Source organism: Podarcis erhardii, assembly GCF_964252035.2.
Source record: "Podarcis erhardii genome assembly, chromosome: 1".
Taxonomy (NCBI): domain Eukaryota; kingdom Metazoa; phylum Chordata; class Lepidosauria; order Squamata; family Lacertidae; genus Podarcis; species Podarcis erhardii.
Genome location: NC_138497.1, coordinates 13,668,513 through 13,694,558, shown reverse-complemented (window position 1 = coordinate 13,694,558; position 26,046 = coordinate 13,668,513). Strand labels below are relative to the sequence as shown.

Here is a 26,046-nt window from a genome sequence, read left to right as displayed (position 1 = left end):
AACATCAGGGGCACTTCAGGAAGTAGTGTCATAGGGGCAGCATTTCTTTGTTGTGCCCCTTTATTATTTCATGGATTCACTCATAGGTAGCACAGTGGCCAACTATGCCTCACTTAAGAAAAAGTGCAAAAGAGGACTTTTATAAATTTTGCATCTGAAAATATATATGTATAAGCATAATTTTAGAAATAATTATTGCAATTGGAATTGCAATGCAGCAATCTCACCGTAATGAGGGAGATGGTGACTGGGCCACTGGGTTGCCTGCTGAGTTTGTTGTCTTGTTGATCACTGTTGACAAGCGATTTCAGGGACCCATGTTTCCTTTATTTTTTTTTATTTTCAGGTAGAAAGCAGTTCCCTGACATCCATTCAAACTGATGGATGCCCTCTGCAAAGCAGGACCCTATTCTATGAAGCCAGGGCTGAAATTTCAGTGATATCCCCCCCCCCCAAGAATGTTCTTTGTTGTGAGTCTTTGGGGAACATACCATCCCATCCCTAGTCAAAACAAAACAAATTCCTTCCAGTAGCACCTTAAAGACCAACTAAGTCAGTTCTTGGTATGAGCTTTCGTGTGCATGCACGAAAGCTCATACCAAGAACTGACTTAGTTGGTCTTTAAGGTGCTACTGGAAGGAATTTGTTTTGTTTTGACTATGGCAGACCAACACGGCTACCTATCTGTAACATCCCATCCCTGTGAATATGCAGCAAAATAGCACCGAGCACCAGGAGTTTCTCTGCCCAGGAAGAAGAGTGGAGAATTCCAGGTGCAAATGTTGATCCTTCAGCAAAGGTGATGAATGCATTGTCTGCATGACTGTTTAGAAAGAAACGTGCTTGTCGCCCAGCAATCGATAAGAATTCATTTGAATTTCAAAGCGGTGACGGCAATCAGAAAGGATTCATTAGGGAGTTTGTAGGCAATGTCATAAGCTCTTCCGCAGTCATTCCGCCATCATTCAGGATTCATTAAGTGCTATTTCATGTTGGAAATAATGAGCTGTGGAAGCACTGTTAGCAGAGAATAATGGAAGGAAAGCAGGTTTACATATTGTAAATACTTTTCAGCTTAGAGGTCTTGACTGCTTCACCGCAAGAGAAGATGCAAAAGGCTACCCTTCTCCTTCCCCCCTACCCATAACCCGATCTTTGCTACTTGAGTACACCTCAATTAAGTAGCGCATTAGAGTCGTGCAAACTCAAAATTGGAATTTTTAAAGTTCTCTCTGACTTAGTGGCTTCAAAATGTCAGTGGTTTAATTATCATATTGTTTCCAAGTGAGTACCGTTTGTTCAGGAATGCGGCTGCTTAATAAGAGTTTTACTGTAATTGGATCTGCGTAAAACTCCTCCTCGTTTATAACAGTGGAAATTTTCCACTTCAGCAACAAAAACAACCTTTCTCTCTTTTTCGTCCTGCCTGCCACTGAGCTGCAGCTCTTCTGTTGACAAAGAGCCTGGCTGCTGAGTTAGGCCAAGGACCCATCTAACCGAGCATCCTTTTCTCACAGTGGCCAACCAGAAGCCTATGGGATGCCAGGAAGTAGGACCTGAGCTCAACAGCACTCTACCCACGTGATTCTTAGCAGCAGGAATTCAGAAGGAACAGAACTCAGTCATTAACTCATGACAGTAAGAGCTGTTTGACAGTGGAATTTGCTGCCAAGGAGTGTGGTGGAGTCTCCTTCTTTGGAGGTCTTTAAGCAGAGGCTTGACAACCATATGTCAGGAGTGCTCTGATGGTGTGTCCTGCTTGGCAGGGGGTTGGACTCGATGGCCCTTGTGGCCGTTCCTCATAAGGCATCGTTTCCAGGCCTTTGACCATTTTGGTTGCCCTCCTCTGGACACGTTCCAGTTTGTCAGTGTCCTTCTTGAACTGTGGTGCCCAGAACTGGACACAGTACTCCAGGTGTGGTCTGACCAGAGCAAAATACAGTGGCACTATTACTTCCCTTGATCTAGATGCAATACTCCTATTGATGCAGCCCAGAATTGCATTGGCTTTTTTAGCTGCCGCGTCACACTGTTGGCTCATGTCAAGTTTGTGGTCAACCAAGACTCCTAGATCCTTTTCACATGTACTGCTCTCAAGCCAGGTGTCACCCATCACAAAAAGTGTTGAAATTTTGGGAGGTTGGATAGTTACAATGGAATGGTCTCAGTGGTGGGGTGCATATTTTTATTCTTATTTATGTATGATTATTATTTTGTCAAAAACGAAAAACTCAGTCATCATGGCTAGTAGCCATCCATACATTTACTTGCAGAACATCCCAGGTTTAACCTCTGGCATCTCTTGGTAGCTATGGGAATATCTTTGAAGAATCACTGCTGAGCTACACTGACCAATGGTCCTATATGCTAAAGTCATACATGCAAAATCCAGTGCAGAGATTTCCACGGTTGCCAATTTGCTACCAGGCTAAGTTCAAGGTGTATATAAAGCCTTTAACAACTTGGGGCCAGTTTACCTACAAGATTGTCTTACCCCATATGTGCCCACCCAACTGCTTTCATCAGTAGAATTGGTACTATTACAGGTGCCCCATATTACCCATTCTGCTTTTGTGAGAACTCGTTTAGTGTGGCAGCACCTGCAATTCCGAGCTCCCTGCCTACTGATATTACGCGAGCACCTTCAATGCATTATTTTTAGACCGCTAAAATCAAGTCTAACCAGGTGTTTAGAAAGCTAATGTGAGCTTTAATTTGTTCCAGTCTATTATTGTTTTAACTTTCTATATGTTTTAAATTATTATTTTTTAAAGTCATAATTTTATTGGGTTTTCTTTTGGGGGTTTCAACTTTGAGGTCCCCCCTCCCCCCCATAATTGAGCAGTGAATACATTTTATGAAATAAAATAAATAACTAAAACCTGAAGAACTGCAATATATTGTCACTTAGAGGAGGTAATGGAAACATCCTTTATCCGGAGCTCTGGAAGTTTTTGTTTAATTGGAGTTTGTTCAAGGTGCATTGTTTTCAGAATGACATTGGTGGGTGCTGTTTCAACCTCTCAATCAGCCTGGCATTTGCTCTAACCTTTATTGACTTACAACACCCGTCCATTTCCTCCTCTAGCTCTCCTCAGCTCTGAAATCCAATATACAGGAGACAGAGATGTAAGAAGGCTTTGAATCTTAAATGAATCAGCCTCTCTCAAATGAGAGGTTCAGTACACTACATTAGCAAAGATCCCCTCTTCTCTTCCCTCTCTATTTCAGTCTTGATATATATGTATAGCTTTTTGTTCAGCCATGACCTTCTGTTAAAAGTGAAGAGCCTTTTTGTGAAGGATTCAAGAGATGGAGACCGTCTGAATTTAGAAAAACATGCTAGGGGCTGATGAGAACTTGAGTCCAACAACATCTGGAGAACCACAAGCTTCCCCACCCTTGATGCAAAGCATGTTCTCTATCACCGAACACTGGAAGCTGCCTTATATCAAGACTGATCACTGGTCCATCTAGTTCAGTATTGTCTACACCAGGAAAGTAGAATGTGGGTACAGTGGTACCTCGGGGTAAGAACTTAATTCATTCTGGAGGTCCGTTCTTAACCTGAAACTGTTCTTAACCTGAAGCACCACTTTAGCTAATGGGGCCTCCCACTGCCACCACACGATTTCTGTTCTCATCCTGAAGCAAAGTTCTTAACCTGAGGTACTATTTCTGGGATAGCGGAGTCTGTAACCTGAAGCGTCTGTAACCCGAGGTTCCACTGTGCTTGTTTCTGAGTAGCTCTTTATAGACAGTTTTTGGGCTGCTTTATCTGTTGGTGTAGAAGATATGAGAGCAAGCTTGCCCAACCAGTCGCTTTGTTTAGGCAATGTTTCTGACTGACTAGTTAAGTACCATGATCACCATCACCAAAAAGCTGTTCTGTGCCATAGAATGAATGAGTTAGCCTTCCCCACTCATCTGGCTGCTAGGTGGAAGAACAATTGTGAGAGAGGGTGTAGGTTCGTGTAAATCTGTGTTCAGATCTCAGCTGAATTCCTACATAATACCACTTGTACATGGGGTGAAGTCTTTTGTTTGGGCTTCGATTGCTGCGTAAAGTGTGTGCTTCCCCCTGTTGCTTCTTTCCATTTCTCCAAGCGGCAACTCCCCCCCCCCCCCCGCATACTTGGCTTCAGACAGAAGGAGATGCTACAGCTTTAATGAAAATTTAAAAGTCAATGAGACACAGACGGGGGTTGGGGTGGTCAGAAAGGGAGAGAAAGGGAGAGATGGAGAGGGGGAGAAATGACCCGGGATGAGAGTAGTCCAATGAATAAATTCAAACCATTTAGAGAATGTTTGGAAAGATCAGAAGGGCACCTTTGCTCGCAGCATTTTAACGAGCCTTGGAGAATTAGCGAGAGGGCTGACAAATGAGTGGCACTGGCAAAGAGTAATTTGGTTGCGATCACTTGAGGGTGATGAATGAGGATGTGGCATAGCCTCTGCAGAGAGGGATTGTCTCTTCTCAAACAATTGTGTTTCGCCGACATGGGAGGGAGACATATTGCAGCGGGGGCAATAGCTGGCGTTGGATGCAGTGGTGATGTGGGACGCATTGGAATTGCCTTGCTGGAATGACACTGAGGATCCGATCTGCATTCTCTTGTTTATGGTGGCCAGGAAGCTCAAGATCAGTCTTGACAGCAGGGGTGCACAAAGCGGTCCATCTAGATTTTTCTCCATTTCTCTCTGATGCAAAACCCTTCCCCATATTTTTGCACACAATTTTTCTTAATGAACACATTTTTGCAAACAATTTCCCCCTCTTTAAAAAGTAGTAGTAGTAGTAGTAGTAGTAGTAATAATAATAATAATAATAATAATAATAATAATAATAATAATAATCTATTATTTATACCCCGCCCATCTGGCTGGGCTTCCCCAGCCACTCTGGGCGGCTTCCAAAAGAATATTAAACTACTGTGATACATCAAACATTAAAAGCTTCCCTAAACAGGGCTGCCTTCAGATGTCTTCTAAAAGTCTGGTAGTTGTTGTTCTTTTTGACATCTGGTGGGAGGGCGTTCCACAGGGAGGGCGCCACTACTGAGAAGGCCCTCTGCCTGGTTCCCTGTAACTTGGCTTCTCGCAGTGAGGGAACCGCCAGAAGGCCCTTCAGTGTCCGGGTAGAACGATGGGGGTGGAGACGCTCCTTCAGGTATCCTGGACCGAGGCCGTTTAGTGGTACTTTGGGTTAAATACGCTTCAGGTTACATACGCGTCATGTTACAGACTCTGCTAACCCAGAAATAGTACCTCGGGTAAAGAACTTTGCTTCAGGATGAGAATAGAAATCGGGCTCTGGCGGCGCGGCAGCAGTGGGAGGCCCCATTAGCTAAAGTGATGCTTCAGGTTAAGAACAGTTTCAGGTTAAGTACGGACCTCCGGAATGAATTAAGTACTTAACCCAAGGTACCGCTGTATGTGGATTTCATTACAGCACACTTTTCAGCATGCACTTTTCCCAGATAGATGCATTTTTGCATTGGCTGGAGAATCCATTGGCAAGCTCGGGGATGTGCAAATTTTGAAGGCTTGCTGCACTTCAGTTTGAGTCCTGCTTCAGGAAGTACATGCTAGATAAGTTAAAACATGGGTGACAAACTAAGGCTCGGGGGCCGGATCTAGCCCAATCGCCTTCTAAATCCAATCCGCAGATGGTCCCGGAATCGGTGTGTTTTTACATGATTAGAATGTGTCCTTTTATTTAAAATGCATCTCTGGATTATTTGTGGGGCCTGCCTGGTGATTTTTTCCATGAGTAGACTGTGTGCTTTTATTTAAAATGCATCTCTGGGTTATTTGTGGGGCATAGGAATTTGTTATTTTATTTTTCCCCAAAATATAGTTGGCCCCCCACAAGTTCTGAGGGACAGTGGACCGGCTCCCTGCTGAAATGTTTGCTGACCTCTGAGTTAAAATGAAGGGGCTGGTTCACAGCCTGGGGTACTTCTGGATTCAACCTTGTCCCTGGAAGCCCAGAAGAGTGAGACCTTGCCAACACAGAATCATAGAATTGTAGAGTTGGAAGGGACCATGAGGGTCATCTAATTCAACCCCCATATAACAGCTCAGAGCTCTGAACAGGTTGCCAGGTTACTATTAGTATATAAATCCCTTGACTCCTTCAATCTGTGGAACCGGCACTGTTACATGTGCAATAAATAAACTTATTCTGCATTTGCATTTCCAATGGCATTTCCACTAACATTTTTGTGCACACATTACCCTAGTCCATGAATTTCTGAACACACCCATTGGCTGATGGACTGCACTGCGAAATCTGGGGAAATGCAGATTCTGGAGGATGCCTGTGTTTCGGTTCACAAACTGTTTCAGAATGCAAATCGGATCAGCTTGCCTTGAAATGTGAACCGAATTATCCCCCTTTGTCACCCATTGCTCTGTGGCAAGAGATCCAAGAGATCTGGATTCAATTCCCGGGGGCATCTCCAGTTATAAACCTTGGAGACCTGCTGCTGTTCAGAGTAAACAGTGCTAGGCCAAGTGGACCAAAGGCAGCTCTGTGTGTTCAAAACCAAGAAGCCTGTGGAGGAGAAAAAATCCAAGTCAATTGATCTCCAAAGACTGAAATATTCCTTAATAGTCCCTGCTGCTGTAGGAGGCTGATGAATTCATCTTGAGCCAGGAAGATTGAACTCAGTTTAAGAGCAAGGGGGGAGGACATGAGATATGTATTAAGGTAGATGAAGGCTGAATTAAGATTAATGATAGCCTTTTGGAGTGGACTGGGATCTTCAACCCTGATATGAAAGCAGGAAGTCCAGAGATGGAATACAAATTACTTATATTACCTACTGGTAGCCTTCAGCTGTTATTAAGTCTCACCTAAAGCAGCCCATTCATATGCAGGCTGGAGAAGCATGAATGTCCCCATATTTCCTTCACACCTACAGTGGAAGCCATTAGACTGAGAGCATACAAGTGTTCACAACACCCCTTTCCCAAATACCACTTCAGGTGAGGGTATAAATGAGGTCTAAGCAATAATAACAACAATAATAATGCACATTTCTCTTCAGGCTTTCTTCCATCATGGTACTCAGAGCAGAACACTCACAATTCCCAGGTGATTTCCCATCCAGGCAATGATTAGGACCAACCCTACTCATCTCATGAAACAAATATGGATTTTGAAATTTTGGTTGGCCTCATATGGATGTTCCTCCACAAAAGGCCCTGGACCTATTTCTTGGCTATTTGGCAGGCTTAATCCATAATGGATGTGCCTGTAAATTTTATCCACTTTGGCCAAAAGGGGGAGGGGAGTTGTAGCTGTTTTCAGGTCCTCCATGATAGCGAATGGGGAACATGGAACTTCATTTTGTACAGAGCAGCTTGGAACTTAAACACAGATCAAAGTGTAGAGAAAACACAGACTTAGAAACAGATTGGATTAAAAAATAAAATCATAAAGAGTATAAAATCATAGAATTTGTAGAGTCGGGAGGGTTATCTAGTCCAACCCCCCTGCAATGCAGGAATTTTTAGAGATAATAATAATAACAATAACAACAATAATAGTAATTTATTATTTATACCCTGCCCATCTGGCTGGGTTTCCCCAGCCACTCTTGGCAGCTTCCAACAAAATATTAAAATACATGCCCCCCCCCCACTTCTACTGCCAAGGCATTTGGAATTGGCAGCAGGGCAGGCCATGGAGCTTCCTTACGACTTGGGCCATTAAGAGCCACCCAGTCTTGTTGACCCTTGTGCTGAGCCTGAGATATGGCTTCCCCACTCACTGAAGTACCAAGATGGCAGCCGTGTACTCTTGGTAAAAGTCCCCCTCGTGTGCCAGAGCTCACCTCCTCACCATAATATTCCATTCCCCCATTACTTATACCTTTCTTTTGCCCTTCCCAGTAGACATTCTGCCTTAGTCCCACCACCGCAGCCTCTCCCTCCCAAACTCTGAACTCGGCCACATCCTGCTATTAGCTCAACGTACTGAAAGCTAACTAGACCTAACAAAGCAGCCTTCAAACAAGGCCGCAACGGTAAGGGTTTAACGACACCATACAGACACCCATCCCAGCAATATAAGCATTAAAATTTGTCAAGCATAGAAAGGAAATGGCAAAACATTGCCCTGGAGCAAACTCGCTGTATCAATGCAGCAAGGAAAACTGCTTAAAGTGGCTGCTTTGGATATTTGCTCCGCAATCTGAAGTTGCAGCACTCTGGTTCCATCTCCTCGAAGGGCAGGGGTTCGCAGTTTTTCATGGGGAAGGAAGGATTAAAGGGATTCACCTTCCATGACAGGTTACTGTGGCTCAGCTGAAGATTAGTGCAGAATTTCTAATAAGAAGCTGTGGGACAATAGCAGTACGTACGTCTGGAAAAATGTGAGAGATGCCGAGCGGGTGTCTTACGGAGGCCTTTGAGTTCCCAGAAGCGTGTGGGCCTGATTCCACATGAAATATCCTTTGCATCAAAACAGTTGGCGAGAAAATTGGTAGCCCAGAGGATCAGGTCTCTCTATCTTGCCAACACAGATAATCATTATTATGCAGCCCGAACTCCAGGTGTGCAGTCATGTACTGTGGAGTTTACAGGTGTCTCTGGAACACGCAGCACTACGGGCATTGTCCAATGGAGGCTGAAATTGAGAAAGGCCCCAGTGTCTTATGAAGCTCAACAAGGGAAGATTACCTCCGGCATTAGGAGAGACATGAACTACGGTTTGCCAAAATAACATCTGCCCTACGTGCTTGATAGTAGGCTCGTTCTCCAAGCGTGGATTCTTGTGCAGATGAAACAGCACTAGCCCTTTGCAAAAGGGAGGTGTTAGGAGGCTCAGGGGAAGCCCAAGTATTAAAAAAACCCAAAGCAATGGAAGAAATTTAAAATCTACTTACAAAAACATTGTAAAATTTTTGAATGTTGATGACATTGAAATGAAATGAATGGGTTCTAGTAAAAAAGGTAAAATATAAATATGAAAGAAGGGATAGATATTAGATGAAAATTAGGAACAAACAATATGAGAAGAAAGATAATTAAGGATAAAATTAATAAGAAGGAATTTGCTAATTAATTTCAAATTGGAATACAAGAAAGGGGGTGAGAGGAAGTCAAGAAAATAGGTTTATGAATGGTAAGAAATTAAAGAGAGGGATTTTCTTTTTTAATTTTTTTGAATTCTCTTTTAGAGTTTTTTTTCTTTTTTTCCTTTTCTTATGTGTTAACTGTTTGTTTTATTGTATTCTGATGTTTTTTGTATGTTTATATACTTTGTGTTTTTTTTCATGTAACCTTTTTCCTCTGATAAAACTTAATAAAATATCATTAAAAAAAAACCCAAAGCAAAATAAAACACCTTTGCTGGAGCAGGGGATCAAAATGGGGGAAAGCTGCAAAAAGTGCCATGAGTTTTGAGCTCACTTGACAGACAGGGAATGCCAGCTGACTGTTGAGAAGAAAAATGGGGGAAAGGGAATAGTGTAGAGGAATAATGGGAGCAATATTGCCCCTCCATTATTAGAACTTCACTAAAGCAAGCTAAGGGTATGGGTGGTGCTGTGGTGTAAACCACTGAGCATTGGGCTTGCAGTCACTGTAGGGCATTGGGCTTGCACTCACTGCAGGGTCTGCAGTGCACCTGAGCCACGCGTCTCTCCTGGGAGACACACAGTGGCTTGGGCACGCACAGGCTCTACGCTGCCCAAACAGTCCGCCCGCTGCCTACCCCCCCCCCAGCTGTTGGGCGGCTGAGTGGAGGGAGGCAGGCAGACTCCAGAGGCCCTGTGGTGTGCCCTGCCCCTATGGGTGGCTCGCCCTGTCCTCGCCGCACCCCTATGGGTGGCTCGCCCTGCCCGTGTCTCAGGCACCCAAGCGGCTTCCTGTGCCACTGCACAGAATTGGAGAGACAGAGGGGTGGGACTCACTGGAAGCGACTATCTAAGAGAGACTGCATTCTTTTGTCTCTCTGTGTGACTATTGAATAAATACATGGTAAGAACTCTTCTCGTTTATGGATTGTGGTTATTATCAAAGAGACATTTTAGACTATAGAGCAGGAGAGGTCTAGAGTACAAAGGGATACCATGTTGGTTTCGTGGTTCACTTAACTTTCTGCTGAGTCAATATACAAAGCTGCTGAGCACTGTCTGAGTATTGTCTGTACCAGGGTAGGGAACCTCATTACAGCTGAAATCCTACCGAAATGATCCATGAGCTGAAATCCTACTAGAACGATCGGTGAGCTGATAGCCTATTGGAATGGTTATTCAATCATAGGTGCATCTAATGCCAGCCATACTCAGAGTAGACTCACTTAAATTAGGAGGCAAGACTAATTTAAGTCCAGTAATTTTAGCAGTTGCATGCAACCCATAGTCAGCTAGTGTTTTCCTAGGAGATTTACATTTCTTGAGTAAAACTGATTTGCAGATCCACCAGGTAAATAAAGACAACATTCTTAGCTGTGAAGGTACTTAAGAGCAGAGTAAAACATACCTTTTTTTTTTTCTTGTTGCTCAATTTTCAAAAATCAATGAGATGAGAAAGGTCTGCTGTCCAATTTGATTCTCTTGGTACTCAAACATTGCAAAGATTAATGACAGACATAAGAACGGAAAGGTGTGCCCTCCTTCGATCTCGTCTGGCTAATGCTGCTTAATGCCTCCATCCATGCTGTGAAGTCAGGGAAGAGGCCTCCTTGAGATCCTCCTAGGTTCAAGGGAAGTCCTGCTCAACCACAACTTCCTGGCTCATAATAAGGGGGTCCCCTATGCATCTTTGACAGAACATCAATGTGTGCACTGAGAAGCCTTTGATCTCCAGTAAGCATGCCCATGTTCAGAGTAGGCAGCAGCGAAGAGGGGGGTGGGGGAAGCAAGCCCAACCTTATAATAGAGAAGAATCTATTCCAGTTGCAGGTCTCCTCTAAGAACTCAGAGACGGCCCAGGTGAATTGCATGCACTTATCATGTCAGAGACATGCAGGCATCTTGCTGATCTACTAGAGGTTTGCAGATTTGCTCCATTTACAGGATTTCTTCGTTTCTGAATGAATTGTGCAATAGATTAGGGACGTTCACTTCTGTTCAGGAGGAGGGGAGGCAGTGGAATTGTGTGTATGTGTGTATGTATGATAAGATTTGGGCAAATGGCCTTTTATAGCATTTTGCTCCTGGCTTTGGAAGAAACCTAAACAGATGATGCTGTAAATAAGATATTTATATTTTATATTATATCTATCTATCTATCTATCTATCTATCTATCTATCTATCTATAAATAATAAAAGCAACAAAAGTCCATTTTTTCCTCCCCCACCCCATTCTGGAGTTGCGTACTGAAAGACCACCTCAGTGGATTGTACCTAATCACAACCTTTCAACACTATCAGGCATGGCCCATTAGAGGCACCAGTCTTCCAAAACAAATTACTTACTGTAATCCCTCTCCTGATGTATGCAGTAAAAGACAATAGCACAGCTCATCGGCCAGCACTGCTCTTTGAGATTTATAGTGTGCAGCTAAGCAAACTCCCAGTTATAGTTATATCCCCAAACTGACCCACAAGCCACAAAGAGTATTAAAACAGTTGCACTCTTAATGGCACAGGCCCTTTACTGCTACAAAACTAATGTCGGCTCATTGTGGATTCATGGAACAACAGAGGTTTACAGTCGATAAGGATCTCAAACACCTTTTCCCTCTGCCTGATACTATGCTGTCATTTCAGCAGTGCAAACAGAGGACTCTTGATGGTTGCAACAGGATCAGTACCCCCAAGTGATGACTTGCTAAATTTATGGAAGCAGCAAGAAGCAGCGAACGCTTCCTTTCTCCCATTGCCACTGCTATATATTTCAAAGGGACAAGCGTCAGATCATATAAATATATCCTTCTCACAAGTGCTGCAGGACGTATTAACTTGTAGACATGCCACTATCCTGCTGTCAAAAGCCTCTTGCTATCAGAAAGTTATTCCTGATGTTTAGTCAGGATCGCCTTTCTTGTAACTTGAAACCATTGGTTCAGGTCCAACCCTACAGAGCAGGAGAAAAACAAGCTTGCTCCATCTTCCATGTGACAGCCCTTGAGATATTTGAAGATGGCTATCATATCTCCTCCCAGTCTCCTATTTTCCAGGCCCAACTGCCTCAACTATTCCTTAAAATCCTTGGTTTCCAAATCCTTGATCATCTTGGTTGCCGTCCTCTGCACACATTACAGCTTGTTATTATTTTTCTTAAATTGTGGTGCCCCAAACTGGACAAAGGACTCCAAGTGTGGTCTGACCAAAGCAGAATAAAGGTAAAGGGACCCCTGACCATTAGGTCCAGTTGTGACTGACGACACTGGGGTTGCGATGCTCATCTCGCTTTATTGGCCGAGGGAGCAGGCATACAGCTTCCGGGTCATGTGGCCAGCATGACTAAGCCGCTTCTGGCGAACCAGAGCAGCGCACGGAAGCACCATTTACCTTCCTGCCGGAGCAGTACCTATTTATCTACTTGCACTTTGACGTGCTTTTGAACTGCTAGGTTGGCAGGAGCAGGGACCGAGCAATGGGAGCTCACCCCGTCACAGGGATTCGAACCGCCGACCTTCTGATCAGCAAGTCCTAGACTCTGTGGTTTAACCCACAGTGCCACCTGCGTCCCTTACCTATTATACTCAGTAGATATACCTCTGGTTTTTTTCTCTAAAGTAACTCTGAGCATCTTTTATATTTCCTCATTAATTATACCCCCCCTTTTTTAAACTTTTCTGCAGCCCCACCATAGATGTATCAGTGTGCCCCCTGCCTCCATGCATTTCCAGCATAAATTGGAGTTTGATTTGTATATTTTGGAAAGTTTTACTGGGGTCATATGCCATCTGTAAAACATTTTCATTATATTTTCTTCTATAGTATAGCGTGCAGTAAATTTTATATCATTCTTTAACAGCCTTTCCAACTGCTCCAATTGTATTACATACCCAATGTCCTGTGCCCATTTAATCTGTACTTCTTTTACTTGGTCATCCTTTAAACTCCATTCCAATAATAAATCATAAACTCTTGATAATAATTTTTGATTACTTCCTAATAAAACTTTTTGTAATAACAAATCTTCTTTTCCAAATCCTTGGTTTTTTTATCCGAGTTAAAGACATTGCTTAATTGCTGATATTGGAGCCAGTCTGTGATATAATGCCTTATTTCTACAAATGTTTTCAACTTTGCTTGTCCCCGGTCCTCCCTTAATAATTGACTGTATGTTCCCAAATTTCCAGTCATATTTAGTTTTTTAGCTGAAAAGGCCTCTAGTGGTGATAGCCATCGTGTTGTGTACAGTTGTAACAATGACTGATAAGCAGTCTAAACCTTATACAGTGCACCTCTAATTACAGTGGTACCTCGGGTCACAAACACCTCAGGTTACCGACTCCGCTAACCAGGAAGTAGTACCTCGGGTTAAGAACTTTATCTCACAATGAGAACAGAAATTGTGTGGCGGCATCAGGAGGCCCCATTAGCTAAAAGTGGTACCTCAGGTTAAGAACAGTTTCCGGTTAAGAACAGACCTCTGGAACGAATTAAGTTCGTAACCAGAGGTACCACGGTATATGATTTGTAAAACCTTTATGGACTTTAACTTTATTGTAGGCCAGATAGGCATGCCACCCATATCTACTGTCAAAACTTTCTATATCCAAAATATCTAATTTATCTTAACATAATCCAATCTTTAATCCAAATTATACACTCTGCTACATAATAAATTTTTAGATTTGGAAGGGCGAAACCTCCTCTTCCTGTCCTATCTGTCATTAGTTTATATTTGATGTGGGGCTTTTTTCCTTGCCAGATAAATTCTGGCAAAAATTTCCTCTATTCCTCGAAGCAATCATATTTTGTTATTATTGGAATCATTTGAAATAGGAAGAGAAACTTTGGAAGCATATTCATTTTTAACACAGAGATTCTTCCCCATAGTGATAATTTCAATCTTGACCAGATTTCTAGGTCTTTTAAAAAAAAATTCTGAATCTTTTTATAATTGTCTTCATATTAATTGACATTTTTCATCGTAATTTCAATACCCAGATATTTTGCTTTAACTATCTCTAAACCTGTTTTTTTCCCCCTTTAATTCTGTTTTCTCTTGGTTCTGTATATTCTTAACCATTAATTTTGTTTTTACTTTATTGAGTTTGAACTCTGAAACTTCACCAAATTCTGTTATTTTTTTCTAAAGCTTTGGGAATGCTCTTTAATGGATCTTCTAATGTTAGTATCAAATCATCAGCAAAAGCTTTTAGCTTAAAATACCAACTTCCTAGTGTTATTCCTATGATTTCTTCCTATTTCCTGATTACCGAATTTAGTATTTCCAGTGTTAATATACATAATAAAGGGGATAAGGGGCAGCCCTGTCTTGTTCCTTTTTCAATCAAAACGTGTTCTGTCTTTTCATTATTGATTATTAAATTTGCTTTTTGCTTTTTGTAGATGGCTTTTATTCCATTGGTGAAGCATTCTCCCATTTCTGATAGGTCTATCACCTTTCTTAAGAATTTCCAAGAAAGATTATCAAAGGCCTTCTCGGCATCAACCAACATGAAGGCAGCTTTTTTATTAGGTCTCCAGTCTAGATATTCTATCAGGTCTATAATAGTAGTAGTAGTAGTAATAACAATAATAATAAATTTATTTGTACCCCAGGGCCGGGCTCAGGGTGGCTAACATCATAAAACTAACGCAGTATACAAAGAACATAAAAACAGGTAATCAATTAATTAAAATACATCTTAAAATTAGTTCAGAACAAATGAAAATCTGGACAGATGGCAGTCTATGGGTAAAATTGAGAGTGGTTAATATTCTCCAAAGCCAACTGTTAACATTGGTTGTATTGCCCTCATATTGTTTTTCATATGGCGATCCAGGAGAAACCCCGACTGGTCTTTGTTAATTATTACTTTTAAGACCAATTTTAATCTATTCACTAAAATACCTGTATAAATCTTGTAATAGTTATTTAGAAGTGAAATTGGTCGGTAGTTGCTGACCATTTCTCTGGATGACCCGTTTGTGGATTAAAACAATGTTTGCTTCTTCCCATGTATGTGGAATTTTCCCTTTTTGTATTCTATCATTCATGAGTTTTTGGAGTGTTGGTGCTAAGACTTCTTCCAATTTCTTGTAATGTATTATGGGGAGCCCGTTAACATGCAAGTTCTTTTTATTAATTTGGCTTCTACATCTTCATTTTGCTTTTCTGGTATGCCTCTGATGCGCAGAATAAGTTCTCTGTGGTGCATCTCGAGTATAGCTATTTGATCAAATGTTTCTTCTTGCACTTCTTAAAACTCCATCATTTCATCTGTTAAATCACCCATCAGAATCTTTTTCTGGTCTGCAAATTCCATTAAATCTTTCTCTTTTTTTGAACATTGTCCCATTTTAACTTGAAGGTTCTCCAAACTGTCTCTCAGTAGAGGTTTGATCTCTGCTGTAGCAGTCATCTCAACAAGTGCACCCTGAATTATTTCACACATATAGTGGTACTTTGATGTGCTGGTTCTTATGTGGAACTTCTCACTCTGCAATAACTTCAGGCAAATCTGTTTATCTTCCAGTAGGCCATTGGTTTTCAACCAGTATGCTGTGGCACCCTGGGCTGACTTGATGGATGTTCAGGGGAGCCCCAGTGACTGTCCTTTCATTAACTCGCAGCCCATACCTTTTGGCATTCTCGCTTTCTTTCCAGGGAACATTTGGGGAGCAGGCAGCTTTAACTTGTAGCCCATTATCTTCCTGAAATAAAACAGGAGCAACAAAAAAGTGGGGAAACGCTTTTGTATGACTGTTTATCTACTTAAAATCCCCCCCCCCAAATCCCACAAAAATCCTCCCCAGCATCATTAACTTAACAGTTCCTTGGTTTTAAACAGAGGGCTTGAAAAATGCAAGAAAACAGTAAAGTAGCTTGATGGTGTGCATGTCTGGATGTGTGTGTGCTTTATCAGGAGGAATTTAAAAAACAAAATCCAGAACGGGGGAAATTTATTTCTCTACACAAGTATAGCAGATTGAATGATATATCCCCAGAAATGGAAAGAGGGAACAATACCAACAAAGGAGGAATGGCAGATGAGATTGGTGGAATATATAGCATAGGTATCAACTTTTCCCTTTTCTTGCGAGGAATCCTATTCAGAATAAGGGAATTTCCCTTTTTTAAAAAAGGGAAACGTTGACAGCTATGATATATAGAATTAGCTAACTCAACTAATAAAATAAGACATTGGTTTTCTACCAGTGTGCCGTGGCACCCTGGGGTGACTTGAGTTATGTTCAGGGGAACCCCAGTGACTGTCCTTTCATTAACTTGCAGTCCATACCTTTCGGCATTCTCTCTCTCTATCTCCAGGGAACATTTGAGGAGCAGGCAGCTTTAACTTGTAGCCCATTATCTTCCTGAAATAAAACAGGAGCAACAAAAAAGTGGGGAAACACTTTTGTTATGACTGTTTATCTACTTAAAATCCCCCCCCACACAAAAATCCCACAAAAATCCTCCCCAGCTTCAGTAACTTAACTGTTTCTTGGTTTTAAATAGCAGGTTTCGATTAAACACTTACAATTAATAGAATAAATATAGCATATATAAGGATGGTGTAAAAAGCGTGGAAAGTTTAACAACATTATAAATCTAATACACAAAAAATGTAAGACATACTAAATAATGCAGAAGAAGGCATTATGTAAAAACAAACCAGAAAAGGAAGTTGAGGGAAGTCATAGAGGGGAAGGAGTTTTTTGGAAATTGTATTTCTTCTTCTTTATATGATGTGAAAAATTGATGTATTAAAATATAAAACCTAAGAAAAAATGATGAAAAATAATAATATTTTTTAAAAAATGAAATAAAAAAGGACTTTAAGAAACTTTCCCGTGTCTTTATACTTTCCTGGGCAACCAGCCAGGAGCTACTAACAGCATCTTGACAACACCTTAATCTCGGCTACATTGTCAGAATCTGTGGAAGATAAAACTACACAAGTTACCGTACTTTTCTGTGTATAAGACGACCTTTTTTTACCCAAAATTTAATTATAAAATGGGGGGGGGTCGTGTTATACATGGGTAGTGCCTTTTTTTGGGATGTGCGATGGTTGTTGCAGCAAGCAGGAGAGTGTGAGTTGTGATTGAATGGGTGATTGGTAACTGCGGCAATGTCCGCTGTTTATTGGCTAGCGCTGCTGTCAATTGGGAGTGACTTGCGGCTGCTTTTGCTCATCAGGGAGACGATAGGCTGCTTTAGCGACATGTGCGATTGAAAGTGGCGCTTCAGAGGACGGGTGATTTTTGCTAACTGCCTCCCAAAGACAACTCTGGACAATCTCCCCCCATTTTCTTAATTTTTAGTCCCCCAAAATAGGGGGGCATCTTATACATGGGGGCGTCTTATAGACAGAAAAATACGGTAGTTTACAGCTGCTCCGAAAAATGGGACTATTTACACACATAAAGACATACCTACCTGTTGATTTGTAGTCCTTAATGTACCCTTAATGTTGTGGAAGTGGAACACTTCTGTTGGGTCTTGATAAGCATCTGACATCTTGTTCTGGAACTGCACTAGCTTTCTCATCACCTTCAAGTGGCAGCATCTCATCATCGTTCTCCTGTCGGATGGCACTGCTACTTGGACACTGGTTATCTGTTTCTTCTTGTTCATCATCTCTTGTAGGTGGCAGAACAGTAGAAGGCAGATCTGAACTGCTACGTATTACTTCAGGAAAGTACACAAAGTCTTATGTTTCTCCTCTGACTGCTGAGAAGTTTCCTCTCTTGTCAGATTTACTGTGTTCATCAAACCTTGACTTTTCCTGTTTTCAAGTCTATAACTCTGCAACCCAGAAGAAAGTTCTACCATAATTTCTCTTTCTGCTCTGGAGTCAAGCTTGGGCCTACTTGGGTACAGAGACATAAGCGATGCTGTCGAATAAAGGTATGTGTGACAAGTTAGGTACTCTTCTGTTCCAAAATTCAACATAGCTGGCTACTGCATCTTCCCACCTGTGCTTGGGAAAGCCTGTACCAGGCAGCATGCACTGGGTCATCTTCATAAGAGACCTAAACTTTCTCTCTGCAACTGAGTTCTTGTTGTAGAGTGGGACAAACGCTCCTCATGTGTGCAATTCCTTCCTCTTCCAAGAGGGTTCTCATATTTTATGAACAAAACTCACCACTGTTGTCATCCATAAGTGCTGTGGGTTTCCTGTGGAGCCATGGCAAGGTATTTTCTGAACATCTTAAAGGTTCTGTTTTTCTCCTTGAGAAAATGCACAACGCAGTATCTTGGAAAATCACCAAGGATATTAAAATGTACTTATTTTTCCTTAGTGAGGGAACATTAAGAGAACCACTCACATCAGCATAGATGGTATCAAGCACTCGGGTGCTTCTCTGCTGATTACACGGGGGGGGGGGGGATGGGGTTCAACACTTCTCTGCTTGATGCACCAAGGGTTACCTTCATCCCTCTTGCGAACTCCTTGCATTGCAACTCTTAAATGCCTTTAATGTCTCTGTGGTCAAGCTTTCTGTGCCAAAGTTCTAAGTCTGTTCATCATTCTGGCTGATAAAGCACTGCAGACTGGAGTTATGAAAGATTAGTCTCATATACACTATTAAGTAGACTTGCTTCTGTATACAGTTCCCCATCTCTGGTCACCTGGCACTTTCCATTCTCAAACAATACATGGAAACCTTTTCTGTCCAAGGTTAGGAACATTGTCATTTGGCTGTTACAATCTTGGATTCAAGCCGCAAACTAAATAAATATTTCACAAACATGGGATGAGATGCTTTCTTGCAAATCCAAATGTGCTTTCCAAATTTTGAAGCATTGGAGTAGCTGGTCCACCTTGTTTGGTTTGAATCATCCGGGCACCTCTGATATTATCGAAGATAACAGAGACTGCTGATTTATTTTGCTTTCCCCATATCTTTGAGGCATCATTATCACTGAGATTTTCTTAACACATTCTAAAATGCCCAGTCTATCAATCCAGCCCGTAGGCATCTCCTCCAATGTATAAAATTGGTCTGAGTTAGCTTAAGTGATTTGAAGCTTTCTTCCTCAGTTGGATTCTCCACATACACATGCACACGCACGCACACGCACACACACACACACACAGATTCTCCCCCCCCCCACACACACACACAGAGAGAGAGAGAGAGATTGGAAAATTAAAATCAGAAAAAGTGCCAAAAATCCAAAATTCAAAAAAGCAAAAAATTCAAATTCAAAAATATAGCTTCTAAAAGAAAAAACTATGTTGCAACAGAAGGGGAGGAGTTAATCCCTTTACAATTAAAATGGCATCACCACGTGGTTACCAAGAAATAATATTTATTTACATTGGTTCGAGTCCTATCCATAAAAGAAGGCAAGTTACCAAAATCATTTTTTGATTTAGTGGACAATCTTGGATTAACTGATATTTGGAGACTTAAAACCCCTACAACAAAACAGTTTACATTCTTTGCTAAACCAAATCAAAGTTCGGGAAGAACAGATTACATATGGCCCTCCAGGGAGTAAATTCCAAGAGTATCCAAAACTGAGATTCTCCCAAGGCCATTAGCGGATCATAATTTGTTATATATGGAGTTAAAAGGAAAAGAACAATCATCCTTTAGATGGAGAATGAAAGTCTGTTTGATGATTAAAAAATATTGAAAAAAGCAAAAGAGACAATAGCAGATTATTTCAAGTGGAATTTAAATAAATGAACCGGCATTGACATCGTATGGGATGCAAGTAAAGCAGTAATGAGAGGTTTTCTGATACAAAAGAATAGTTTTCAAAAAAGAGAAAGAGAAAAAAAGAAAGTGGAAATTCTGACCCACCTCATGGAGAATGAGAGATTGTTAACAATAAAGCCTAAAGATGAACCAATAAAACAAAATATTAAGATGTTGCAAACTCAGTTTTCCATGATGGTGAACCAAGAAGTGGAGTGGAAGATAAAATTAATGAGACAAAAGAATTCTGAATCGGCAAATAAAACTGGCAAATTATTAGCATGGCAATTAAAGCCACATCAAAGTCAAAATACAGTCAATAAAATAAGAGAAGCAGATATGGTAATTGAGGTTCCAGAAGAAATCAGAAAGATCTTTCAGAAATTTTATAAAGACTTGTATAGGAAAGAGGAGGAGGATACAAGAAAATAGAGAGATATTTACAAAGATATAAATTACAGCAAATCCCACGAGAAAAAAGTGAACAGTTGAATCGACAAATAACGGTGCAGGAAATTGAAATGGCAATAAAATGTATGAAGTTGGGGAAAGCCCCAGGACCGGATTTTATTTTGGCAAAATATAATATTCTTAGTGGATAACAACTGACAACAGTATTGTAGGAAGTTTGAATAATATCCTGAAAGAAGGGAAAATTCCAAATACCTGGAAAGAAGCATATATTACGATTTCATTACTGAAGAATAATGAAAAGTTATTTGCTGATATTTTGACCAATAGATTAAATGAGCTAATCCATAAAGATCAAGCAGGTTTTATTCCTGATTGACAATTGAAAGATAATGTTGGGAATATAGTGGACATAATTGAATATTTGGAGACCAGGAATTGACGCGGAAAAAGCTTTTGAAAGAAAATTTGAAAATGATGGGAGTAGGGGGGACACTTTTGAGAGGAATAGGAGTTATATATTCAAAGCAAAAAGCGAAATAGATATCGAACAACACTTTGACTAAGAGCAGCCTTTTCTCCTCTCATGGAGGGAAGAGCCCCCTTCCTTAATAGGGGGAACAACCTCCTCCTCTCATGGGAAGAGCTATTCCTTTTCTCCTGGTGCAAGCGACTCAGGGGAATAACAGCCCACCCTTCTCTCATGGGGAGAGCTGCCTCCATCTCTTCTGAGTTGAGCAGCCTCATCCTCTCATGGGAAGAGCTATTCCTTTTCTCCTGGTGCAAGCAACTCAGGGGAATAACAGACCACCCTTCTCTCATGGGGAGAGCTGCCTCCATCTCTTCTGAGTTGAGCAGCCTCATCCTCTCATGGGAAGAGCAGCCTTTTCTCTTGAAATATACTCAGAGTCGAGTGTGGATTTCATGCTCTTTATTCAGCTCCTAGTAGTGAGAAAGTTTCCCCAAAACATCTGCTTTATATACATTATTTACACAATGGGCCCCATGTGATTGGCTAATTCTGGGAATCTCCTGTAGGCCAATCAGGTTGCAGATTCACTTCCACCTGAAACTGGATTGGGTGGCTCCTGCAGACCAATCAGACTGCTGCATTCTGAATCCTATTGTTCTAGGACCAATCAGACTGCTGTATTTTGGATCCTATTCAACTCGGTACATAACACCCCTCCCCTTTAAGGTCCAGTCCTGCCCAGGAGGTTGCATTCATAGTCCTCAAGGTACGCCGGCCGCCTACGTATGCGTTGAGGCCTGGGGTGTTCCCTGGTCAGGGGTTCGGGTCCTGCTTGTTCTGAGGATGCTGGCTGTGATGGGGCTGTTTGGTCTGGCGCAACCAGCTCACTCAGTCATGGCTCTGGTTTCGGCATCATTTTGGCCTCACGGGTCGTCTCTGTATGTACTGATTCTGCCTCCCCTGCTGGCCCCTCCTGCTCTACAGGCCTCACTGCCCTACTGTTCCGTTGGGACTCCTCTGACCTGTCCTCCTCCTGGTTTTTTCCTGGGAATCATCGCCGTAGCTGGTTTCAGTGGCAGCGCCAGCATTGCCCCCCCTCCGTTAGCACCTCGTACAACACGGGGCCCGTGACCCTGGTGACTGTGGTGGGTACCCATGAAGGGCCTGCCCCAAAATTCTTTGCGTACACTGGGTGCTGGGCCATGAAGGTCCGGGGGTTCCTGCCTTCCCCCACCACTGCCTCATCCTGAGTTCTGTCGGGGTGAAGGTGGTCCAGTCTGATTGTGAGGTGCCGGCCCATTAGTAGTTCAGCAGGGTTCTGGCCAGTCGTTGAGCTGGGGGTGCTGTGCTGTGCTAGAAGGAATGTGGCCAGTCAGTACGCCCAATCCCCTTGTATCATGTAGCGGAGGGTGTCCTTGGTGGTCCACACCATGCGCTCTGCTTGGCCATTGGTGGCAGGGTGGAATGGCGCATAGCAGACGTGGTGGATGGTGTTCTGCGCTGTGAAGGTCTGGAATTCTCCTGACATAAATGTGGTTCCGTTGTCTGAGATGACAGTGTCAGGGAGTCTGTGCGTTGCAAACAGCCTGCGTAGTACCTGGATGGCTGCGGACGTAGAAGTGGACGGTACTAGTGTGACTTCCAGCCATTTGGTGTAGGAGTCCACCACTATGAAGAATGTTTTCCCTGAAAGGGGCCAATGAAGTCCACGTGCAGCCATGACCATGGTGCTCGGGCGGGCTCCCAGGATTGGAATGGGGCCCTTGGGGATCCGAGAGATGACCCTATCTTTCTTGGAATGGTGTGCAACTTCTTGTGCCTGAATGGGGCGGTTGGGGAGCAGCTCCAGGATCATAACCTCTTGCGTGAGTGCTGGGTCGGGGCCTGTTTCCAGTAGTAATAGCCTGCTGAGGGTGTACGCATGGCCCATCACCTTCCCAGGGCAGTGAATCAGTGCATACTGGTAGCCGGCAAGGAAAATTGACCACCTGAGGATGCGAGGAGACAGCACTTGGGGGGGTCTGCTTTTCGGCGGCAAACAAACCAAGCAACGGCTTGTGGTCAGTCTCCACAGTAAAGGGCCGCCCGTACAAGAAATCATGGAATTTTTTTACTCCCTTCACAATTGCCAGACCCTCCTTGTTGATTTGCGAGTAGTTCCGAGTGTCTGGGAAAAGTATGCCACCGGCACCTCTCTTCCATCTGGGAGTTGGTGTCCCAGGACAGCGCCGATGCCGTAGGGCGAGGCGTCGCATGCTAGCATCACCGGCAGCCTCTTGTCGAAGTGTGCCAAGACCGAGTTTGAGACAAGCAAGTCCTTGACTGCCTGGACTGCAGCCTCCTGACAGTGCCCCCATACCCAAGGAGCCCGCTTGTCCAGGAGTCTGTGTAGGGGTTCCGCTACCGCCGCCTTATGGGGAAGGAAGGCATGGTAAAAGTTCAATAGTTCCAAGAAGGCCTGAAGTTCAGTCTTGCCCTTGGGCTTGAAGTTCAGCCTTGCCCTTGGGCTCTGGGGCATCACAAATGGCCCGTACCTTTTTTTTTTTTTTTTTTAAATATTTATTAAGACTTTAGAGGTTACAAAAGAGAGAAAGAAAAAAAAGTAACAACAGAAAAAATATATTTTAACAACATAAACATTACAATATATAAAAGGTACACATAAAAAATAACATAAAATAAAATTAGATAAAAAAATACAGCAATAACAATAAAATTAAAATAAAAACACACATCCAATATTCCATCTCTTTGTCTTTCATTTACTTGTTTCTTCGACCTCCTCACACCTCCCTTTTTGTATTCTAGTTTAATTATTTGTTTCAGCAAATTCTTCCCATCTTTCTCAATTTTTTTATTAATTTATCTTAACAGTCTAACCTGTCAGTTAACTCAGCAAGTCCTTTTCATCTTTCACAATATTCTGTCATTCAATTTACCTTAATTTATTTTAACCTTATCTTACGATAAAATACCTTAAATCCTAAAACTTAATACTTATTTATACATAACTCCTAATATCATTTCTACTAAAGCCAAATAATTTCATTCCACCTTTTTTCCTAATTCCAAAAATAAATTTTACCCTAATTCCCGAAATAAATTTTTAAGGCTTTCTTCCAATCTTCATCCAACGTCTCTTTTTCCTGGTCTCGGGTTTTGTCAGACCTTACTGTCCATTCCATCTAGTCCATCAACTTGGTAATCTTATGTCCAAGGCTCTTAAGTCCTTTCCATGTCCCTTCTGTGGTTCTTCTTTTTGTTTATACCAGCACTTTGCCTTGTCTTTTGTTGGTCTCTTTCTTAATTTCTTTCCTTTCTCATTGAGGAGAAGGTCTCGGGGAAACTCCAACCCAAAGATATCTCCATCTCCCCTCAACAGATCAGTCCAATCCCCACAGTCCCATTCCCCACATTCAACCAGATAGTCCAGAAAAAATTTAGATGCATGTTTCAAAGTCCCTCCAAAATTAAGGACCCCCACAACTCCAGACCCCTCTGGCCCACTCCCGGTTCAACCTTTATAAACAGCGGCTTATGCTCCTGCAGGGCCTCGGTTCTATCCATTTGTGTTGTTTGAGGTTCAACAGCAACCTCCTCTATTGTCTTCTGCATTTGCACTTGCCCTGTCAAAACAGGTTCCTGGGTTGAGTCCTGAATGGTTTCTATATAAGTATTCACTGTTAGTCCAAAATTTTGAACTGCATCAGTCATCAGATTCATCTTCTCATGCAACTGCTCCAACAAAATGTTTGTCTTGCAAAAAGCAAGCACCAAAACTTCTTCTATATCCATTTTTGTTCAAGGTCAGAGTCTGGTCTCACGATCCTAATCTCCACAGCTGTGGATTCCCCAGATCGACTCCAGCAACAATTTAACAAGCTCCCTCTAGAGGGAACAATTTCCATTTGTATCCATCTTTTGAAGGCAAGTCCAGCAAAAGAAAGTTACTTTCATTTTTCAAATTTTGTTTCTTTTAAATGCAAAAGGTAACTCTGGAATCAATTTGTTTCTCTTCTTTAACTGTCAAAAAACATTCCACTCACAGTTGATGGGCTCCGAAAAGTTTCTATCTCTGACACCCCGTTCCCAGGTTTGAGACGGTGGAAATTTATCTTTCTTTACTCTCTCTCTCTGCAGGCTTAAACAGTTAAAATTTCCCCTCTTTTCCCCTGCTTCCAAGAGGGGTTTCGATGGTTAAAAATGAAGGAAATTTAGGTCTTTATATACGACTTTCCAGACTTTAGCTTGCACAATTTTTGCTTCAGTCTATATACAAAAAGCGGAAGGCGGACTTCCTGTTTAGACCTTCCTGCTTCAATGCCAAATTCAAGTGTTTCTTAATCCAATTTTCTGTTCTACTCATGGGTACCTGTTTAGAGTCCAATTGTCCACAGGAAAAAGTCAGCGCTCTCCGGCAACGGCTGTGTGGCTTCACTCCGTAAAAGTAGTGGTCGATTCAAGACACCGCGCTGCTCACCCCACGTTACTTCGGAGCCCTGAAAAAGGGGTTTCCCTGCGAGTAGGGGAGGCACTCCTGGTGTCATCCGAATCCCACGTTCCCAGGCTTCCTCCACCTGGGATTTTTAAGGGGTCTCCGCCCTCACCGCGGCAGCAAAAAACCCAATTTTCACGGAGTGGGTTCCTCTGAATCAGAGGAATTCCGCCATTGCCGATGGCACTAACCCGGAGGTCCCCACAAATGGCCCGTACCTTGGCCCCAGTCAAGTGGACCCCTTCTGTGTCCACCATAAATCCCAGAAAGTCCACCTGAGGCACACCTAGTAGACACGTTCCCCACTTCACCTTGAGACCCGCCATCTGGAAACGGTGCAGAACAGTGCAGAGGCAGTCCTCAAACTCCTCTGGCATGGGCCCGGCAATCAATACATCATGGGGGTGCCAGGAGAGAGTCCATTAGATTCTGGAATATGCCTGGTGCCACGCTGACACCAAATTGCAGCCGCTTTACCTTGAACGCTCCTCTATGCATCACAATTGTCTGCGCCTCTGCTGTGGCCTCATCCACTGGCAACTGTGGATAGGCTTGGGCAAAGTCCAGCTTGCCCAAAAAAATTGACCCAGCCAGGGTGGCAAGGACATGGCTGACCACAGGCACTGGGTATGTGTGGGCCGCGAGGGCCTTGTTTATGGTACATTTGTAGTCTGCGCAGATGCAGACTGAATGATTAGGCTTGACGGGTGTGACGATCGGGGTTTCCCAGGGGGCATTAGGCACAGGATCCAGCACTTCTTGCTCCACGAGCCGGTCCAATTCCTCATATATACGGGGTTTCAGGGCGAACAGGATCCGGCGGGCCTTGAGCCTGGCAGGTCATACTGCGGGGTCAAGCTGTAGG

General features: G+C 42.6%; 1 protein-coding gene and 1 long non-coding RNA gene across 8 annotated transcripts in view; both read right to left on the bottom strand.

Moving 5' to 3' along the window:
• LOC309344426 (uncharacterized protein) overlaps positions 1–26,046 on the bottom strand; it is a 67,186-nt gene that overhangs the window by 14,588 nt on the left and 26,552 nt on the right. The window contains exons 3-4 of one of the 7 annotated variants that reach the window (XR_014157717.1): positions 10,498–10,710; positions 728–1,017 (exon numbers count right to left, since the gene is read on the bottom strand). The exons of 3 other annotated variants lie outside the window; for them this stretch is intronic. The gene's annotated coding sequence lies outside the window, so the exon portion shown is untranslated. Of the gene's footprint in view, positions 1–727; positions 1,018–2,793; positions 3,101–8,030; positions 8,639–10,497; positions 10,711–26,046 lie in introns of those variants that run through there. 3 more of the 7 variants (XR_014157724.1, XR_014157722.1, XR_014157718.1) reach the window with 3 other exon arrangements.
• Positions 14,595–19,323, bottom strand: LOC309344831. The gene is made up of 3 exons (XR_014157899.1): positions 17,528–19,323; positions 16,386–16,461; positions 14,595–15,798 (listed from the first exon to the last, which is right to left on the bottom strand). It is a non-coding gene; the product is annotated as an uncharacterized lncRNA (long non-coding RNA).